Below are 21,265 nucleotides of genomic sequence, written 5' to 3'. Positions count from 1 at the left end.
TAATAATTTTCCAAAACTCCCTGGATTCAGCAAAGTTCACTGCTAATGTAACGCCCTTATTTAAAAAGGGCTGTAGACAGACGGCGGGAAACTATAAACCGGTTAGCCTAACATCTGTGGTAGGTAAAATATTGGAGTCCATTATTAAGGAGACAGTAACAGGACATTTGGATAATCATAATTTAATAGGACAAAGTCAGCATGGTTTTATGAAGGGGAAGTCATGTTTGACAAATTTGCTGGAGTTCTTTGAGGAAGTAACATATAGGGTTGATAAAGGGGAACCAGTGGATGTCGTGTATTTAGACTTCCAACAGGCATTTGACAAGGTGCCACACAAAAGATTATTGCTGAAGATAAAAAATCATGGGATTGGGGGTAATATTCTGGCATGGATAGAGGATTGGATATCTAACAGAAGGCAGAGAGTTGGGTTAAATGATTCATTCTCGGACTGGCAATCAGTAACTAATGGTGTTCCACAGGGGTCAGTGCTGGGTGGCCAACTCTTTACAATCTATATTAACGATTTGGAGGAGGGGACCGAGTGTAATATATCAAAGTTTGCAGATGACACTAAGATGGGAGGGAAAGTAGTGAGTGAGGAGGACATAAAAAACCTGCAAGGGGACATAGGCAGGCTAAATAAGTGGGCAGAGATTTGGCAGATGGAATACAATACTGGAAAGTGTGAGGTTATGCACTTTGGCAGGAATAATCATAGAGCAAGTTATTATCTTAATGGCAAGAAACTGGAAAGTACTGAAGTACAAAGGGATCTGGGGGTCCTGGTGCACGAAACACAATAGGTTAGTATGCATGTGCAGCAAATGATTAAGAAGGCCAATGGAATGTTGGCTTTCATTGCTAGGGGGATAGAATATAGAAATAGGGAGGTATTACTTCAGTTGTACAAGGTATTGGTGAGACCGCACCTGGAATACTGCATACAGTTTTGGTGTCCTACTTAAGAAAAGACATACTTGCTCTCGAGTCAGTACAAAGAAGGTTCACTCAGTTAATCCCGGGGTTGAGGGGATAGACATATGAGGAGAGGTTGAGTCGATTGGGACTCTACTCATTGGAGTTCAGAAGAATGAGATGCGATCTTATTGAAACATATAAGATTGTGAAGGGGTTGGATCGGGTAGATGCGTGGAGGATGTTCCCGATGATGGGTGAAACTAGAACTAGGGGGCATAGTCTTAGAATAAGGGGCTGCTCTTTCAAAACTGAGATGAGGAGGAACTACTTCACTCAGAGGGTGGTAGGTCCATGGAATATGCTGCCCCAAAAAGCTGTAGAAGCTACATCATTGCATAAATTTAAAACAGAAATAGACAGATCCGAGAAGTAAAGGGAACAATGGGTTATGGGGAGCGGGCAGGAATTTGGACATGAGTCTAGGTTCGGAACGGTCCTGGCCCTGTGGATAGCGGAGCGGGCCCAGGGGCCGTGTAGCCTGATCCTGCTCCTATTTCGTGTGTCTAATTCTGTTAGATTCAGGAGATTGTTATGTGATAGTAGATTGGCGGTTTGGATCAGATCAGCCATGATCTTATTGAATTGCGGTACAGGCTCGAGGGGCCGATTGGCCTAATCCTGCTCCTATTTCTTATATTCTTATGTAAAACGGCCCCATAAAATCACAAATGACATCCTCTGTGACTTTGACCTTGGTGAACTGTTTTTCCTCGTCCATCTCAACCAGACTGCAGCCTTTGATACGGTTGGCCACTCCATCCTCCTCCAACGACTCCCCACTGTTGTCCAGCGGGGTGGGACTGCCCTCTCCTGGTACTACCCTTACTACCTAATTGGAGCCGGTGAATCACCTGTAATGGCTTCTCGTCCCACTCCAGCACCGTCACCTCAGGTGTCCCCCAAGGATCTATTCTTGGCCCCCTGCTAGTTCTCATCTGCATGCTGCCCCTCGGAGAAATCATTCGAAAACACATCATCCTTTTCCACATGTACTCTGATATCACCACCACCTCTCTCGACCACTCCACTGCCTATGATTTGTCACGTTGACATCCAGTTCTGTCTGTGGAGAAACTTCGTCCTGTTAAATATTGGGGGGAAAAATGCCATTGTCCTCGGTCCCCGCCACACACTCTCTTCACTAGCTTCGGACGCCAGCTCTCCCCCTGGCCACTGACTGAGGCTGATCCACACTCTTCGCAGCCTCAGTGTTCTATTCAAGCCGAAGGTGAACTTCCGACCAAAATCTAACATCGCCCGACTCTGCCCCCACCTCAGCTTATCTGCTGCTGAAACCCTCATCCATGACTTTGTTACTTCTAGACTCGCCTATTCCAATGCTCTCCTTGCCGGCCTCCCATCTTCCACCCTCCGTAAAATTCAGCTGTTGTCCGTATCCTGACTGGCACCAAATCCCCTTCACCCATCACCCCCCTGCACTCGATGATTTACGTTGGCTCTCCGTCTGGCATCTCCTCGATTTTAGAATTATCTTTCTTGTGTTCAAATGCCTCATATCTCCCTATCTCTGTAACTAGCTCCAGCCCTCTGACTCTTGCAAACCTACCCGCTGCAGGCCTCTCTTCATCCCACTATTGGCGGCCATGCCTTCAGCCACCTAGGGCCCGCACTCTGGGATCCCCTACGCCTCTACATCACCCGTTCCTCCTCTAAAACCCACCGCTTTAAACACAGCCTTCTGTCTCCCCTCCTCATATCTACTTCGACTGGGCTCTGATCTAATTTGTCTGCTTACTGCCTGGGGTCGTTTCGCTGTGTTCAAACCGTTGCAGACATCGAATTTCTTATTGTGGAGCCGTGGTGATTCTGGGCGGATCTCGAAGTGAGGGTGGGTATTTTGCCCTTGCAGCGCATTCCTATGCAGAGCTAGACAGGTAGCTAACAACTTGATATCTTCCCATAAAAATCACAAGGCTTGACTTTTCTTGTCAAATTTACTGAAAGATTCTTATTGTGCAACTGAAATACAATCCAGAAATGGAAGCACACATTAGTACACAAGCACATAACTGATATGCATACACAAATTTAGGTACGCCTGAGCAACACAGTACATTTGGCATGTAACTTAACAAAATGCGTGGAAACACAGCTTACTGTGAATTTTCATTTAGCAAACTGAAAGACATTCTCTTACATCCACCTAAAGGAAGGCAGCACAGTGGGTGAGCAGGATATCGATAAGCAGGTTATTAGCCAGATTAACAGTGTGTGAATTATTGGTGAGCGGTTTTAGATTGATGACATTATTGATGATTTCTTCCATCACTTTACTATGGATTGGGAGTGGAATGATTGGGCAATGATTTATTCCTTTTATGTGGATTGGACATACCCGGGTAATCAGCCACGTTGTGGGGTAGATGAACCCCTGCCCTTCTGACTCAGAGGCAAGTGTTCTACCCACTAGCCACGGTTGACACTTGAGGTAATTTATTCAACAACGGATGAAGCGGCAAATGACTAGTCTGGATATAACACACCCGTGTATCCTTATCATAGAATCATCGAAATTTACAGCACAGAAGGAGGCCATTCGGCTCATCCTGTCTGTGCCAGGCGACAAGAGCTATCCAATCTAATCCCACATTCCAGCTCTTGGTCCGTAGCCCTGTAGGTTATGGCACTTCAGGTGCATATCCAAGTACTTTTTAATGGTGATGAGGGTTTCTGCCTCGACCACCTTTTGAGGCAGTGAGTTCCAGATTCTGGGTGAAAATATTTCACCTCAGCTCCCCTCTCAACCTCCGACCATTTACTTTAAAACTATGCCCCCTGGTTATTGGCCCTGCTGCTAAGGGAAATAAATCCTTCCTATCCAATCTATCTAGGCCCCTCACAATTTTATACAGCTCAATTAGGTCTCCGTTCGGCCTCCTCTGTTCCAAAGAAAACAACCCCAGCCTATCCAATCGTTCCTCATAGCTAAAATTCCCAAGCCCAAGCAACATCCTCGTAAATCTCCTCCGCACCTTTCATAGTGCAATCACATCCTTCCTTTAATGTGGTGACCTGAACGGCACACAGTATTTTCGCTATGGCCTAACTAGTGTTTTATACAGTTCAAGCATAACCTCCCTGCTCTTATATTCTATGCCTCGGCTAATAACGGAAAGTATGCCCTATGCCTTCTTAACCACCTTATCTACCTGTCCTGCTACTTTCAGGGATATGTGGACCTGCTCTCCAAGGTCCCTCTGATCTTCTGTACTTCTCAGTGTCCTACCATTTAATGTGTATCCCTTTGCATTGTTAGCACTCCCCAAATGCATTACGTCACACTTCTCCGAATTGAATTGCATTTGTCTCTGTTCTGCCCACCTGACCAGTCCATTGATAAATTCCTGCAGCCTGAAGCCTTGTACTGCCCACCCTCCTGTCCAGCATCTCGAAAGGGATACGGCACAATTCAAACACTGAACAATTTTATAAATATCGAGGCAGGGCCTCTTGCGACTGCGAGCCATGCGTGAGCCACGCTGTAACATTCCCGTCCCGAGATCCCATGGGATCATCGCTGGTCTCCTGCAGTCACTCCGGCAGAAAGCGCAGCGACACTGACGGGGATTGGAAGGAGAGACCAGCAGGTGGGACTTCCAAACTGGACTCCGTGATTCACCAGCCAGTAACAATGGGAACGTGTTTAAGAACGCCCCAAGGTTTATTACGCTTGTGGCATATGATGTCTGGATTGAGTCAGTTGCGGCTCAGTGGGTCGGAATCTCCTTTCTGAGTCAGAAGGTTGTGGGTTCATAGTCCCACTTCGGAGACTTAAACATAAAAATCCAGGCTGACACTGCCAGTGCAGTACCGAGGGAACGCTGCACTGTTGGAAGGCAGTACAGAGAGAGGGCTGCACTGTCGGAGGGGCGGTACTGAGGGAGCACTGCACTGTCGGAGGGGCGGTTCTCAGGGAGCGCTGCAGTTTCGGTGTGTCAGTACTGAGGGAGCGCTGCACTGTTGGAGGTGCAGGACTGAGGGAGCGCAGCACTCTCGGACGGACAGGACTGTGGGAGTGCCGCACAGTTGGAGGGTCTGTACTGATGGAGTGCTGCACTATCGGAGGCGAAGTACTGAGGCACCACTGCACCGTCGGAAGTGAGGGAGTGCCACACTGTAGGAGGTGCCGTCTTTCTGATGAGACATTAAACTGAGGCATTAGTCTGTTCTCTCAGGTGGATGTAAACAATCCCACGGCCACTATTCGAAAGAGAGTAGGATCATTCTCCCTGGTGTCCTGGGCCAATATTTATCCCTCAATCAACATGACTAAAGAACAGATTAACTGGCCATATCACATTGCTGTTAGTGGGAGCTAGCTGTGCGCGAACTGTCTTCCATGTGTCCTACATTACAACAGTGACTGCATTTCAAAAAGTACATCATTGGCTGTGAAGAGTTTTGGAAGTCCTGAGGTGGTGAATGGTGGTATAGAAATGCAAGTCTTTTAAAATGATTTTGTAACATAGTGATGGGTGTGTGGATTTCAGTATCATATTCCTCATTTGCAGTCAATGCTGCTACCCGCTGGTGTCCGATAGACAGAGCAGTGCTATAAATGTACAGGGGCTGAGGGCACTGGTTCTCTCCTGCCTCTGTCAGCAGTGCCAGTGCCCGCTTAACCATTGCCTTGGGCTCATTTATCTTCTGCAGTCTCGGCAGCCTTTCCTCCAGTCTTTGGACCCCACAGATGTGGAAGCCGGGCTGGTGAGCTGCCGCCCAATTGCTCGGTCCTCGATGGGCTGTATGTTCTTAATCTGTAGCTGACTCGCTGTGCATCAGTCTGGAGGGCCATATTCCAGGGGTGGGCGAGGACAGCACACAACCGTCTGAGGAAAGCCCTGGGGCTGACAGCGTGCTTCATTCCACAGAGAACCGTGGTTATCCGGCATTACCTGTAATCACCATCCAACCAGGGGTATCCGGGTATCACCTGTAATCAGTGTTCCACCAGGGGTAACTGGGCATTACCTGTAATCACCATCAAACCAGGGGTATCTGGGCATTACCTGTAATCACCATCCCACCAGAGGTATCTGGGCATTACATGCAATCACTGTCGCACCAGGAGTATCTGGGCATTAACTGTCTTCATTTTCCCACCAGGGGTATCTGGTCATTAGCTGTAATGACTCTCCCACCAGGATTATCCGGGCATTACCAGTAATCATCTTCACGCCAGTGATATCTGGGCATTACCAGTAATCACGGTCCAACAAGAGGTATCCGGGCATTATCTGTAATCACTGTCCCACCAGCGGTATCTGTGCATTACCTGTAATCAATGTCCCATCAGGGGTATCTGGGCATTACCTGTAATCACCATTCCACCAGGAGTATCTGGGCATTACCTGTAATCACCATCCCACCAGGGGTACCTGGGCATTACCTGCAATCACTGTCCCAGCAGTGGTACCTGGGCATTAACTATATTCACTATCCCACCCGGGGTATCTGAGCATTAGCTGTAATGACTCTCCCACCAGGATTATCCGGGCATTACCAGTAATCACCTTCAAACCAGTGGTATGTGGGCATTACCAGTAATCACAGTCCAACAAGGGGTATCCGGGTATTACCTTCAATCACTGTCCCACCAAGGGTATCTGTGCATTACCTGTAATCACCTTCCCACCAGGGGCATCTGGGCATGACCTGTAATCGCTGTCCCACCAGGGGTATCTAGCCATTACCTGTAATCACTGTCCCACCAGTGGTATCTGGGCATTACCTGTATATACCGTCCCACCAGGGGTATCCGGGCATTACCTGTAATCAATGTCCCACCAGCGGTATCTGGGAATTACCTTCAATCACCTTCACACCAGGGGTTTCCAGGTATCACCTGAAATCACTGTCCAACCAGTGGTATCTCGGCATCACCTGGAATACCCTTCACACCAGGGATATCTGGTCATTTTCTTTAATCACTGTCCCAGCAGTGGTATCGGGCATTACCTGTAATCACCTTCACAACAGTTGTATCCAGGCATTACCTGTAATCAGCAACACACCAGTGGTATCTGGGCGTTTCCTATAATCACCGTCCAACCAGGGGTATCTGGGATTTACCAGTAATCACTGTCACACCAGGAGTATCTGGGCATTACCTGTAATCACCGTCACACCAGGTGTATCCTGGGATTACCAGTAATCACTGTCCCACCAGGGTTATCTGGGCATTACCTGTAATCACCTTCACACCAGGGGTATCTATGCATTACCTGTAATCACTGTCCCACCAGGGTTATCTGGGAATTACCTGTATTCATCATCACACCAGGGGTATCTGGGCATTACCTGCAATCACTGTCCCAACAGGGGTGTCTGGGCATTTCCAGTATTCACCGTCCCACCAGGGCTATACGGGCATTAACTGTAATCAACGTCCCACCAGTGGTATCCGGGATTTGCCTGTATTCGCTGTCCCACCAGGGGTTTCTGGGCATTACCTATAATCACCTTCACATGAGTGGTATCCAGGAATTACCTGTAAGCACCGTCCCAACAGGGGTACCTGGGCCTTACCTGTAATGACAGTCTCACCAGGGGTATCCGGCATTACCTGTAATCACTGTCCCACCAGGGTTATCTCGGCATTACCTGTAAGCACTGTCCCAACAGGGGTATCTGGGCATTACCTGTTAGCACTGTCCCACCAGGGGTATGAGGGCATTACCTGTAATCACTGCCCCACCAGGGGTATCTGGGCATTACGTCTAAGCACTGTCACACCAGGGGTATCTGGGCATTACATGTAACCACCGTCCAACAATGAGTATCCGGGCATTACCTGTAATCACCGTCCCACCAGGGGTATCCTTGCATTACCAGTAATCATTGTCCCACCAGGGGTGGCTGGGCATTACCTGTAATCACGTTCCGGCCAGGTATATCCTGGAATTACCTGCAATGGATAGCAGCAGGGCTATCCTGTCATGGCAGCAAGTATTTATCAAAATTAGCAGATAATATGAAAGGTTTGTTAGCTAGATTTATCACACTGGCCAATCCTGAGGCCACTGGGAATGTCACTGAGATCTACTGTTGGGCTCCAGTGTGGACAGTCTTGTGCTGTGGATTAATGTCCACCAGTGTCAGATTACCACGGACCGAGGAGTCGTTCACGCCATCAGCCTGGCCCAGATTCAAGCAGATGTTGGATGGAAAGACGACAGTGAGCCGACTTGTGGGGCCAGATGATTAAGGCTTTACTCTGTGCTTATATTGTGTGTCTGTACCTTGGCCTTATCCTGGGTCAATAGCAGCAATGCCAGGATTAACGATGAGGAGGGACTGTGTCAGAGGTGGATGGAAGCTCGTGGCAGCGGGTTCCGAGATGAGTGGGAGCCCTGCCATTAGAAACAAAGGGGCTTTGAGGAACATGGGCCAGGAAATCGGATATGGCCCGAAAACTGGCGGAGTCATGGCTCAGCACTACTTAGCTGTGTCTGGACAAAGTATTCTAAGTAGCACGCAAAATTCATGCTGAGTGCGCTTTTACATGATTATAGTGATGATCTCTGCACTAAATCCGCTGCTCATTGGTTTACCGCTCAACAGATGGGCCAATATCGGGTGCAGTCTAACTGCAAGTCATGTTTGGCATCTGCTTTCTGCACTACTTAAATGGGAGATTCTTTAATGCAGCAGCACCTCATTATAATTCCATTTGTAGCGCCACTTGGAAGGTCTCGCTATATCAGAGCGCTCTCTTGCAACTTCAGCTTGCTGCCACCCACACTCAGACTGCTGCCACCATGGCTGTGTTTACAAGTGTCGAACGGGGCTTGCAGGGTGTCACAGCCGCTCAGCCATCTGATCTCCAACAGATTGCTAGGAATGTTGATGCACCGCCCCGGGGGGAGCAGCAGTGGGTCTGGGGAGCAGGAACCTGCTGCCCTCTCGCAGGATGACAGCATTCCTACTTCCACCTCTGCCCCTTCTCCATTGCCCTTGCTGCTGCCTGTCAGCCAGCCTGTGCTGCTGCCGCCCATGCCAAGGTGGTGCAGTCTCAGCCAGGCCTAGGGCCAGAGCTGCTCGAGGTCGTCCTGCAAAGCCATTTGCAATCTCGCCCACTGAAAGTCAGCAGCCTTCCACCGGCCATTATGCAGCCACTGGGGGAGTTGTTCACAATTAACACAGGGCGGTAAGTTGAGCGGCGAACTCCAAAACACGTGGGAAGTGCGGCGGCCACCATGTTTCCCTGACTCGGGCCTTAAGGGCCTGCGGTAAGACTGCGGATTTCTAGGCCTTGAAGCTTAACATTCAGCAGCGGGATTCCTCTCCTTGGCCCAGTTGGAGCCTTTAATCGCTTTTCTCATTTTGACCCAAAACAGTTTTTGAGCTTCGACGTCTGATGGCTACTGGATGTTGGTCTTCCTTTTCATGACCATTCTCATCTTGTGGTAGGTTGAGAGTTCAGCAGCTGGAATCTTCTCCAAGAAGATCAGGATGATGATATCTTTCAGCTCGTGGAAGAGCCTGTAGCTCGCTAGCTGCAGTTCCATGGAGCACCACTCGCTGTACAGGTAGTTGCGGCACATCACACAGATGGCCTTCCTGCTCTGGTAGATGCTGTCCACGATGTTGTCGATAATATATTTGCCCAGCTCAAAATCTCTGTGGTGGAGGCAGAGTTTGAAGCATTGAGGTCCTCTCGTTTCCAGGTTTGGCACCAACACTTGCAGAACCCAGTCTACGTCCTGAGAATTATAGGAGATAAATGCATCATACCTGTAGGACTGCTGACTCTCTCCTCTCCCTCTGTGGTCATTCAACCACGATCGGAAAATATAAAACCCATACTTGATGTGCCAGTACCCTTTGCTGTAGAATATAGGGATGAACATGAACAAGATCAAGACCGGCACAGTTATATGGAACATGATCTGCCCAATGTCCAAGTAACAAACGCGAGTATCAAACTTGTACAAGTATTCGGTTGGCCAATCTGCACAGGTTTGGTTGTAAAAATAGATAAGCTGCACCCTGGGGTTGGACAGGGACCAGTTTTGGAACCAACTGATGTCACAGGTGCAGGGGAACGGGTTCTTCCGTAGATCCAGGTAGGTCAGGGAGGGCAGGTGTTCCACAACCGTGCTATTGATGATCTGAATGGCGTTTTTCCCCCAAGAACAATGTCCTGAGGTTGGAAATGTTTCCAAAGACGTGAAGAGACATGGATTGGAGGCCGACATTTTCAAGGTTGTGTCTCTCTAGACTCTAGAGATTCTTGAAGATCCCTGGATTCAGACTGTGGATCCCATTGCAAGCATCGGGCATGGAGAGGATTCTCAAATTGATCAGGTCTTCAAATCCGTCTTTGGACAGTGACATTTTATTCTCTCCTATATACAGGTCTCTTAAAGAGATGAGGCCATTGAAAAACTTTTGGAGGAATAATGATGATGCCGTAGGGTTGCTGGGCTTTTAGTTTGAGAATGTAGAGCTTTGTGAGGTTAACAAAGGGAGATGCTTCAATCAGGCCAGTTTTGAATCTGATCCGGTTACTGGCAAAGTCCAACACTCCTAATGATGGGAGGATGTCGAAGATCTCCTTGCTGATACAGGTTATACAGTTCCTATCGAGATAAACTTGGTCAGGTTATGTAATCCACAGAAAGACTGGCTGGTCAGGCTTCGAATTTTGCTCCCTTCCAGGTCCAATGTGTTCAGGTTATTGAGATTTGCAAACACCTTGCTGAAAACAATTGAGATCTTGTTGTTTCTGAGATTGAGATTCCTGAGACTCCCAAGGTTGCTGAAGCTGTGTTCATAGAGTCATAGAGTTATACAGCACAGAATGAGGCCCTTCGGCCGATCGTGTCTGCGCCATCCATCAATCCCTGTCCAGTCTAATCCCATTTTCCAGCATTTGGCCCATAGCCTTGTATGCAATGGCATTTCAAGTGCTCATCCAAATGCTTCTTGAATGTTGTGAGGGTTCCTGCCTCTACCACCCTTTCAGGCAGTGAGTTCCAGATTCCAACCACCCTCTGGGTGAAAAAGTTCCTCCTCAAATCCCCTCTAAACCTCCTGCCCCTTACCTTGAATCTATGCCCCCTTGTTATTGACCCCCCTACTAAGGGGAAAAGTTCCTATTTGTCTACCCTATCTATGCCCCTCATCATTTTGTATACCTCAATCAGGTCCCCCCTCAGCCTTCTTTGCTCCAAGGAAAACAACCCCAGCCTGTTTAGTCTTTCTTCATAGCTGAGGCGCTCCATCCCAGATAACATCCTGGTGAATCTTCTCTGCACCCTCTCCAAAGCAATCACATCCTTCCTATAGTGAGGCGACCAGAACTGCACACAGTACTCCAGCTGTGGCCTCACCAGCGTTTTGTACAGCTCCATCATAACCTCCCTGCTCTTATATTCTATGCCTCGGCTAATGAAGGCAAGTATCCCATATGCCTTTTTAACCACCTTATCTACCTGTTCCGCTGCCTTCAGGGATCTATGTACATGTACACCAAGGTCCCTCTGACCCTCTGTACTTCCTAGGATCCTACCACTCATTGTGTATTCCCTTGCCTTATTTGTCCGTCCAAAATGCATCACCTCGCAATTTTCAGGGTTAAATTCCATTTGCCACTTTTCCGCCCATCTGACCAACCCGTTTATATCGTCCTGTAGCCTAAGGCTTTCCTCCTCGCAATTGACCACCCCACCAATTTTCGTGTCATCTGCGAACTTGCTGATCATACCTTTTACATTCTCATCCAAATCATTTATGTAGATCACAAACAACAAGGGACCCAGCACCGATCCCTGAGGTACCCCACTGGACACAGGCTTCCAGTCACAAAAGCAACCTTCGACCATCACCCCCTGCCTCCTGCCACTCAGCCAGTTTAGGATCCAACGCGCCAAGGCACCCTGGATCCCATGGGCTCTTACCTTCTTGACCAGTCTCCTATGCGGGACTTTGTCAAAGGCTTTACTGAAGTCCATGTAAACCACATCCACAGCATTTCCCTCATCCACTCCCCTAGTCACCCCCTCGAAAAATTCAATCAGATTTGTCAGACATGATGTACCCTTGACAAAGCCATGCTGGCTATCCCCGATTAATCCTTGCCTCTCCAAGTGGAGACTAATTTTGTCCCTCAGAATTTTTTCCAATAATTTCCCTACCACAGATGTTAGGCTCACTGGCCTGTAATTCCCTGGTTTATCCCTGCTACCCTTCTTGTATAATGGTACTCCAACAATAGATATTTACAGAGCAGAGGAGACCATTCGGCCCACTGTGTTAATTCTGGGCCTTTGCCACAGCAATACTAAACTAAACCCACTGAACCACTATCTCCCCATAGACCTGTATCAATCGCAAATTAATCCCACTGCCCCACTCTCTCCCCAAAGCCCTGTAACAATCCCAAACTAATCCCACTGTCCCGCTCTCTCCCCAAAGCCCTGTAACAATCCCAAACTAATCCCACTGACCCGCTCACACCCCATAGACCTGTATCAATCCCAAACTAATCCCACTGCCCCGCTCTCTCCCCAAAGCCCTGTAACAATCCCAAACTAATCCCACTGACCCGCTATCTCCCCATAGCCCTGTATCAATCCCCAAACAAATCCCACTGCCCCACGCACACCCCATAGACCTGTATCAAACACAAACTAATCCCACTGCCCCGCTCTCACCCCATAGCCCTGAATCTATCCCAAACTAATCCCACTGCCCCGCTCACACCCCAAAGACCTGTATCAATCACAAACTAATCCCACTGGTCCGCTCTCACCCCATAGCCCTGAATCAATCCTAAACTAATCCCACTGCCCCGCTCACACCCCATAGACCTGTATCAATCACAAACTAATCCCACTGCCCCGCTCTCACTCCATAGCCCTGAATCAATCCCAAACTAATCCCACTGCCCCGCTCACACCCCATAGCCCTGTATCAATCACAAACTAATCCCACTGCCCCGCTCTCACCCCATAGCCCTGAATCAATCCCAAACTAATCACACTGCCCCACTCACAACCCATAGACCTGTATCAATCCCAAAAAATCCCAGTGCCCCACTCTCTCCCCATAGCCCTGCTCCGGCACTTTGAAAGAGCTCTGCAATTAATTTCATTCACCTGCCCTTTCCCCATAGCCCTGTAATGTTTTTCCTTCAAGTATTTATTCAACTGCCTTTTGAAAGTTACTATTGAATCTGCTTCCACCGCCCTTTCAGGCAGCGCATTCCAGATCACAACAACTTGCTGCTTAAAAAAAAGTTTCCTCCTGTCACCTCTGGTTCTTTTGCCAATCACAATAAATCTGTGTCCTCTGGTTACCGAACCTTCTGCCAGTGGAAACACCTACTTCTTATTTACGCTATCAAAACTATTCATAAGTTTGAAAATCTCTATCAAATCTCCTCTTAACCCTCTCTGCTCTAAGGAGAACAATCCCAGCTTCTCCAGTCTCTCCACATAATTGAATTCCCTCATTCCTGGTACCATTCTCGTAAATCTCCTCTGCACCCTCTCTAAGACCTTGACATCCTGTGTTGACTTTAACAACATAGCACTGATTTGACACGTTCCTGTGAAAGATCATTGATCATTAAGAGATTGTAAATCTCACCTGCTTGCTGCTGGGGTTTGCCGATGTTGAGCTGAGACTGTAAGTGCAATGGGTTTGAAATGACAATCAGAGGGGATGTGGTTTAAACATCACATGAATGAAATGACAGTTTCATCTTAAAAAGGAGAAGTGTAAGTGAAGGCAGTCCACGAGGAGGCTGGATTGGCTCGTGTGTGTCATGGGCTGTGGTAACCCACTGTCCAAACTGCCTACTGTGGGCAGCAGCAGCTGTCACAGCTGAGAGTCCCTTTCTTTATCTTTACAACTTCCCTTCTCCACCTCTCCCCTCCTGCTGACACCCATCACAACTGGTCCTCTGCTCAGCCATTGGCCACAGCCAGCAGGGCGAGTGGACAAGAAGCCAGGCTCATTCACCCTCTCTCTAACACAGGGCCACAGACACCAATTGTAACCGCTGCCCAGGCTCAGGTCAGCTCCCTCAGCACAGGCCGGGGATGAAGCCTGGGCCTTTCCAAATGCAAGGAAGCAAGAAACAAATACTGGCCAGGAAAGGCTCAGCGAGTTCGAGAAATCTGTGAGTTTGTTTGATTGAAACCAAAACAGCTTCGAACCCAAGGATGCTTCATACAGGTGCAGAAATTCAGTTCACTTTTTCGACACAATTCAAATCAGCAGAAGCAATGAACACGTTGAAACCGGCAAATATGATCACATCTATCACTAGCAACAATAGATTAAGGAGCATATGGCACAGAAAACGAAGAAATGAAAGAAAGATTCAAAGAAAGAAAGAAAGTACAAGGACTTGGGGTTTTATACACTGGCACTGTGTTTCTTCCTGCGCCGGGACAGCAGAGGGCACAATCGGAACACCAGCCACTTCAGTGCCTGAAACATGGTTCAATAGGAACAGGAGGAGGCCATTCAGCCCCTCGAGCCTGTCAAACCAGAACTGGCAGAGGCCATTCAGCCCCTCGAGCCTGTCAAACCGGAACAGGAGGAGTCCATTCAGTCCCTTGAGCCTGTCGAACAGGAACAGGAGGAGGCCATTCAGTCCCTCGAGCCTGTTACACAGGAACAGGAGGAGGCCATTCAGCCCCTCGAGCCTGTCAAACCGGGACAGGAGGAGACCATTCAGCCCCTTGAGCCTGTCGAACAGGAACAGGAGGAGGCCATTCAGTCCCTCGAGCCTGTTACACAGGAACAGGAGGAGGCCATTCAGCCCCTTGAGCCTGTCAAACAGGAACAGGAGGAGGCCATTCAGCCCCTTGAGCCTGTCAAACTGGAGCAGGAGGAGGCCATTCAGCCCCTCGAGCCTGTCAAACAGGTACAGGAGGAGGCCATTCAGCCCCTCGAGCCTGTCAAACCGGAACAGGAGGAGGCCATTCAGCCCCTCGAGCCTGTCGAACAGGAACAGGAGGAGGCCATTCAGCCGCTCGAGCCTGTCAAACCGGAACTGGAGGAGGCCATTCAGCCCCTCGAGCCTGTCAAACCAGACCATGAGGAGTTCATTCAGCCCCCGTGCCTGTCGAACAGGAACCGGAGGAGGCCATTCAGCCCCTCGAGCCTGTCAAACAGGAACAGGAGGAGGCCATTCAGCCCCTCGAGCCTGTCAAACAGGAACAGGAGGAGGCCATTCAGCCCCTTGAGCCCGTTACACTGGAACAGGAGGCCATTCAGCCCCTCGAGCCTGTTACACACGAGGAGGCCATTCAGCCCCTCGAGCCTTTTACACAGGAACAGGAGGAGGCCATTCAGCCCCTCGAGCATGTTGCACAGGAACAGGAGCAGGCCATTCAGCCCCTCGAGCCTGTCAAACCGGAACAGGAGGAGTCCATTCAGCCCCTCGAGCCTGTCAAAGCGGAACAGAAGGAGGCCATTCAGTCCCTTGAGCCTGTCAAACCGGAACTGGCGGAGGCCATTCAGCCCCTCGAGCCTGTCAAACCGGAACAGGAGGAGTCCATTCAGCCCCACGAGCCTGTCAAACCGGAACAGGAGGAGGCCATTCAGTCCCTCGAGCCTGTCAAACCGGGACAGGAGGAGACCATTCAGCCCCTTGAGCCTGTCGAACAGGAACAGGAGGAGGCCATTCAGTCCCTTGAGCCTGTTACACAGGAACAGGAGGAGGCCATTCAGCCCCTCGAGCCTGTCAAACCGGGACAGGAGGAGACCATTCAGCCCCTTGAGCCTGTCGATCAGGAACAGGAGGAGGCCATTCAGTCCCTCGAGCCTGTTACACAGGAACAGGAGGAGGCCATTCAGCCCCTTGAGCCTGTCAAACAGGAACAGGAGGAGGCCATTCAGCACCTTGAGCCTGTCAAACAGGAACAGGAGGAGGCCATTCAGCCGCTCGAGCCTGTCAAACCGGAACTGGAGGAGGCCATTCAGCCCCTCGAGCCTGTCAAACCGGAACAGCAGGAGGCTGTGTTTGCTCTGAAATAAATTGTTAAAAATGCTAACCTGCATTGGCCGAGAATCGAACCCGGATCTCCCATATTGCAAGCGAGAATGTTACCCCTGAACCACCAATGCTCAGAGTGACAGCAAAGCTCATTTTCCGTTAGCTACAATTTATTTTTGACTTTTGTTAATAGAAGCGAGGACACTGCGGTAAAACAAAAAGCGAAATGCAGCAGATGCTGGATCTGAAATTGTTCATTAAATGTTGGAAACATTCCACAGGTCAGGGAAGATCTGTGTACAGAAAAACACAGGGTTAACCTTTCAGGTCCATGAACTCTCGGTAGAACTAAGATTTTGCAGCTTTGTAGGTCCCGTATGAGTTTCCTTCCAAACTTTTTAAACTTTTAAACTGCTCAAATATTACAAAATTAAGAAACTAACCTTCCCTCGAAAAATAAATAGCCCGTACGAAAAATAAATGACCTTGGCGTCATTACCACCACGCACTAACCAACTGAGCTAACCAGCCCATCTATAAATCTCACTTATAGAACCGTCCCTGTTTCTGGTCTTTGCCAGCGAAGTCACTTTGTCTTGGAAGGCTGTAAAAGAAAGACTTGCATTTCTGCAGGCCTTTCACGACCTCAGGACATCCTAAAGTGCTTTACAGCCAATGAATACTTTTTGAACTTTTTGCATCTGTGACAGGTAGATTGGTCAGGAGGAGGTCAAGAAGGTTTTCCACTCGTGTAGGTACCCTCACCACCTGCCGCAGGCCCATTCTGGCAGCCATGTCCTTCAGGACTCGACCAGCTCGGTCAGTGGTGCTGCTACCGAGCCACTCTTGGTGATGGGCATTGAGGTCCCCACCCAGAGTACATTCTGTGCGCTTGCTGCCTTCAGTGCTTCTTCCAAGTGGTGTTCAACATGGAGGAGCACTGATTCATTAGCTGAGGGAGGGTGGTATGTGGTAACCAGCAGGAGGTTTCCTTGCCCATGATGTTCCTGTGTAACAGGCTTGAGGGGCTGAATGGCTTCCTCCTTTTCCTGCATAACAGGCTGAATAGCCTCCTCCTATTCCTGCGTAACAGGCTCGAGGGGCTGAATGGCCTCCTCCTGTTCCTGTATGATAGGCTCGATGGGCTGAATGGCCTCTTCCTGTTTATGTGTAACATACGCGAGGAGCTGATTGGCCTCCTCCTGTTCGTTTATAACAGACTCGAATGGCTGAATGGCCTCCTCCTGTTCCTGTATAACAGACTCAAGGGGCTGAATGGCCTCCTCCTGTTCCTGTGTAACAGGCTCAAGGGGCTGAATGGCATCCTCCTGTGCATGTATAACAGGCTTGAAGGGCTGAATGGCCTCCTCCTGTTCATGTATAATGGGCTTGAGGGGCGGAATGGCCTCCTCCTATTCCTGTGTAACCGGCTCGAGGGGCTGAATGGCCTCCTCCTGTTCCTGTCTAACAGGCTTGAGGGGCTGAATGGCTTCCTCCTTTTCCTGTATAACAAGTTCGAGAGGCTGAATAGCCTCCTCCTGTTCCTGTATAACAGGCTCGTGTGACTGAATTGTCTCCTCCTGTGCATGTATAACAGGCTCGAGGGGCTGAATGGCCTCCTCCTGTTCATGTATAACAGGCTTGAGGGGCTGAATGGCCTCCTCCTGTTCCCGTATAACAGACTCGTGTGTCTGAATTGCCTCCTCCTGTTCCAGTGTAGCAGGCTTGAGGGACTGAATGTCCTCCTCCTGTTCATGTGTGGCAGGTTTGAGGGGCTGAATGGCCTCCTGCTGTTCCTGTGAAACAGACTCGTTGGTCTGAATTGCCTTCTCCTGTTCCTTTATAACTGGATCATGGGTCTGATTTGCCTCCTCTTCATCCGATGTAACAGGTTCGAGGGGCTGAATGGAGTTCTACTGTTCTTGTACAGATCTTGTATCGCTGAACGGCTTCCTCCTGTCCAATGCAACAGGCTCGAGGCGTTAAAGGCCTCCTCTTGTCCCTGTGTAACAGGCTCGAGGGGCTGAATGGCCTCCTCCTGTTCCTGTATAACAGGCTGAAGGGGCTGAATGGCCTTCTCCTGTTCCTGTGTAAAAGGGTCATGGGACTGAATGGTTTCCTCCTGTTCCTATGTAAAACGGCCATGGGACTGAATGGCCTCCTCCTGCTCCTGTGGAACTGACTCAGGGGTTGAGAGGACTCAGAGGGAAAGTGTCGGGGCGGTAGTTTCCCTTCTCTGAATTACCGATTTACTGCAAAATGTACTGTCAGTGGAGGAACCACCGAGCCCTCGCCCAAAATCCGACTCTGGTGGGACTCGAACCCACAACCTTTGAATGCCTTAATCTGTCATACAACTAAGAAATCCAATGCGCTATCCATTGCGCCACAGAGCCAATTACGTAAAGTTCTATTACAAAAGCAAAATAGTGTTGATGCTGGAAATCTGAAATATAAACAGATGAAATGCTGGAAACACTCTGCAGGTCAGGCAGCATTCCATGTCTGTTTAAAAGGGGTCTACTTTCAGTCCCGGATCATTCTGTGTCTGTTTAATAGGGACATGCTGTCAGTCCCGGATCATTCTGTGTCTGTTTAAAAGGGACATGCTGTCAGTCCCGGTTTATTCTGTGTCTGTTTAAAAGGGACATGCTGTCAGTCCCGGATCATTCTGTGTCTGTTTAAAAGGGACATGCTGTCAGTCCCGGTTTATTCTGTGTCTGTTTAAAAGGGACATGCTGTCAGTCCCGGATTATTCTGTGTCTGTTTAAAAGGGATGTGCTGTCAGTCCCGGGTCATTCTGTGACTGTTTAAAAGGGACATGCTTTAAGTCCCGGATTATTCTATGTCTGTTAAAAAGGGATGTGCTGTCAGTCCCGGATTATTCTGTGTCTGTTTAAAAGGGATGTACTGTCAGTCCAGGATCACTCTGTGTCTGTTTAAAAGGGATGTGCTGTCAGTCCCGGATCATTCTGTGTCTGTTTAAAAGGGATGTACTGTCAGTCCAGGATCACTCTGTGTCTGTTTAAAAGGGATGTGTTGTCAGTCCCGGGTCATTCTGAGTCTGCTTAAATGGGATGTGCTGTCAGTCCCGGATCATTCTGTGTCTGTTTAAAAGGGATGTGATGTCAGTCCCGGATCATTCTGTGTCTGTTTAAAAGGAATGTGCTGTAAGTCCCTGGTCATTCTGTATCTGTTTAAAAGGGATGTGCTGTCAGTCCCGGATCATTCTGTGTCTGATTAAAATGGGTGTTACATAATATGATAGAGTCTGCCCCACAGAAACAGTCCATTTGCACGAACTGGTCTCCACACGAGGCTCCTCCTTCTCTATTGCTCCTCACCCCCCAAATAAAACTAGAATCAGTAATGGTAACCATGAAACTATCGGATTGTCGTAAAAACCCATCTGGTTCACTAATGTCTTTCAGGGAAAGAAATCTGCCGTCCTTACCCGGTCTGGCCTTTGTGTGACTCCAGTCCCATAGCAATGTGGTTGATTCTTAACTGCCCTCTGACATGGCCTAGCAAGCCACTCAGTTGTAACAAACCGCTATGAAACAAAATAATAAAAATGAAACTGGACGGACCACCTGGCCTGATCCATATCAGCCTCCTCCTGAGGTCCCCACCATCACAGAAGCCAGTCTTCAGCCAATTCGATTCACTCCACGTGATATCAATAAAAGGCTGAGCACACTGGATACAGCAATGGCTCTGGGCCCTGACAACACCCCGGCTATTATTCTGAAGACTTGTGCTCCAGCCAAGCTGTTCTAGTACAGCTACAACACTGGCATCTATCCAACAATGTGGAAGACTGCCCAGGTATGTCCTGTCCACAAAAAGCAGGACAAATCCAATCCAGCCAATTACCGCCCCATCAGTCTACTCTCTACTCTCAATCATCAGCAAAGTAATGGAAGGTGTCATCCACAGTGCTGTAAAGAGGCACTTACTGACCAATAACCTGCTCATTGATGCCCGGTTTGGGTTCTGCCAAGAGCACTCGGCTCCCGACTTCATTAAAACCTTGATCCAACATGAACAAAGGAGCTGACCACCAACATCCTGGGGGTTACCATTGAACATAAATACTGTGACAAAAAGAGAAGGTCAGAGGCTAGTCATTATGCGTCGGGTGTCTCACCTCCTGACTCCCCAAAGCCTTTCTACCATCTACACGGCACAAGTAAGCAGTGTGATGGAATACTCTCCACTTGCCTGGATGAGTGCAGCTCCAACAACACTCAAGAAGTTCGACACGTTCCAGGACAATGCAGCCCGCTTGATTGGCACCCCATCCACCACCTTAAACATTCACTCCCTCCACCACCGGCGCACCGTGGCTGCAGTGCGTACCATCTACAAGATGCACTGCAGCAACTCACCAAGACTTCTTCAGCAGCACCTGCCAAACACGCAACCTCTTCCACCTAGAAGGACCCGTGCAGCAGGCGCATGGGAACACCCCCACCTCCAAGTTCCCCTCCAAGTCACAAACCATTCTGACTTAGAAGTATATTGCCGATCCTTCATCGTCGCTGGGTCAAAATCCTGGAACTCCCTCCCTAACAGCACTGTGGGAGCACCTTCACCACACTGACTGCAGCGGTTCAAGAAGGCGGCTCACCACCACCTTCTCAAGGGGCAAATGGGGATGGGCATTTAATGCTGGCCTTGCCAGCGCACCCACAAACCTTAAACGAATTTAAAAAATCCTATCAGCATATCCTTCTATTCCTTTCTCCCTTCCTCTTAAATGCTTCTAGTAGTATTCACCTCAACTACTGCATTCTCAGCACTCTTTGGCCAAAGAAGTTAATCCTGAATTCCCTGCTGGATTTATCGGTGAGTATTTATGACCTGCCTTCTCTGAGCTAGTTCCTGACTCACTCACAGTAGGAAGCATTTTCGCTTGCTAATATGCAGCTGCGATGGCCGAGTGGTTAAGGCGTTGGACTCGAAATCCAATGGGGTTTTCCCGCGCAGGATCGAACCCTGCTCGCAGCGACTTTGTTACAAATGTTTTATTTCATCGGCTCCCTGTGGCGTTCACTCGCCCCGAAATTGATCAGAATTCCCTCCACTGCACTTTATTACACTGATTAACCCAAAGTTCCAATTGAAACACTAATAATTTATCGGCATCAATTAGATATTGTGGATTTGTTGGGAACGAGTGAGCAATACACACACAAAGCAGCATCAAAAATACTAATTATAAAGAGCCCTGCAGTGTTTGTTATGGAATCACCTTCAGCGACTAAGTGGGAACACGGTTTGATTTTGTAAAACTGA

General features: G+C 48.9%; 2 non-coding genes across 2 annotated transcripts; one reads left to right on the top strand and one right to left on the bottom strand.

Moving 5' to 3' along the window:
* Nucleotides 1-18,266: 18,266 nt before the first annotated feature.
* trnar-ucu (transfer RNA arginine (anticodon UCU)) lies at nt 18,267-18,360 on the bottom strand. The gene is made up of 2 exons: nt 18,324-18,360; nt 18,267-18,302 (listed from the first exon to the last, which is right to left on the bottom strand). It is a non-coding gene; the product is annotated as a tRNA-Arg (tRNA).
* A 2,535-nt stretch (nt 18,361-20,895) lies between these two features.
* Nucleotides 20,896-20,977, top strand: trnas-cga (transfer RNA serine (anticodon CGA)). Its single transcript has one exon. It is a non-coding gene; the product is annotated as a tRNA-Ser (tRNA).
* The last annotated feature ends 288 nt before the right edge of the window (nt 20,978-21,265 follow it).

The sequence above is a fragment of the Somniosus microcephalus genome, unplaced genomic scaffold (genome assembly GCF_052327205.1).
Source record: "Somniosus microcephalus isolate GS21.2 unplaced genomic scaffold, FLI_Smic_1.0 unresolved_chr8, whole genome shotgun sequence".
Taxonomy (NCBI): domain Eukaryota; kingdom Metazoa; phylum Chordata; class Chondrichthyes; order Squaliformes; family Somniosidae; genus Somniosus; species Somniosus microcephalus.
This window is presented reverse-complemented; position numbering and strand designations above follow the sequence as displayed.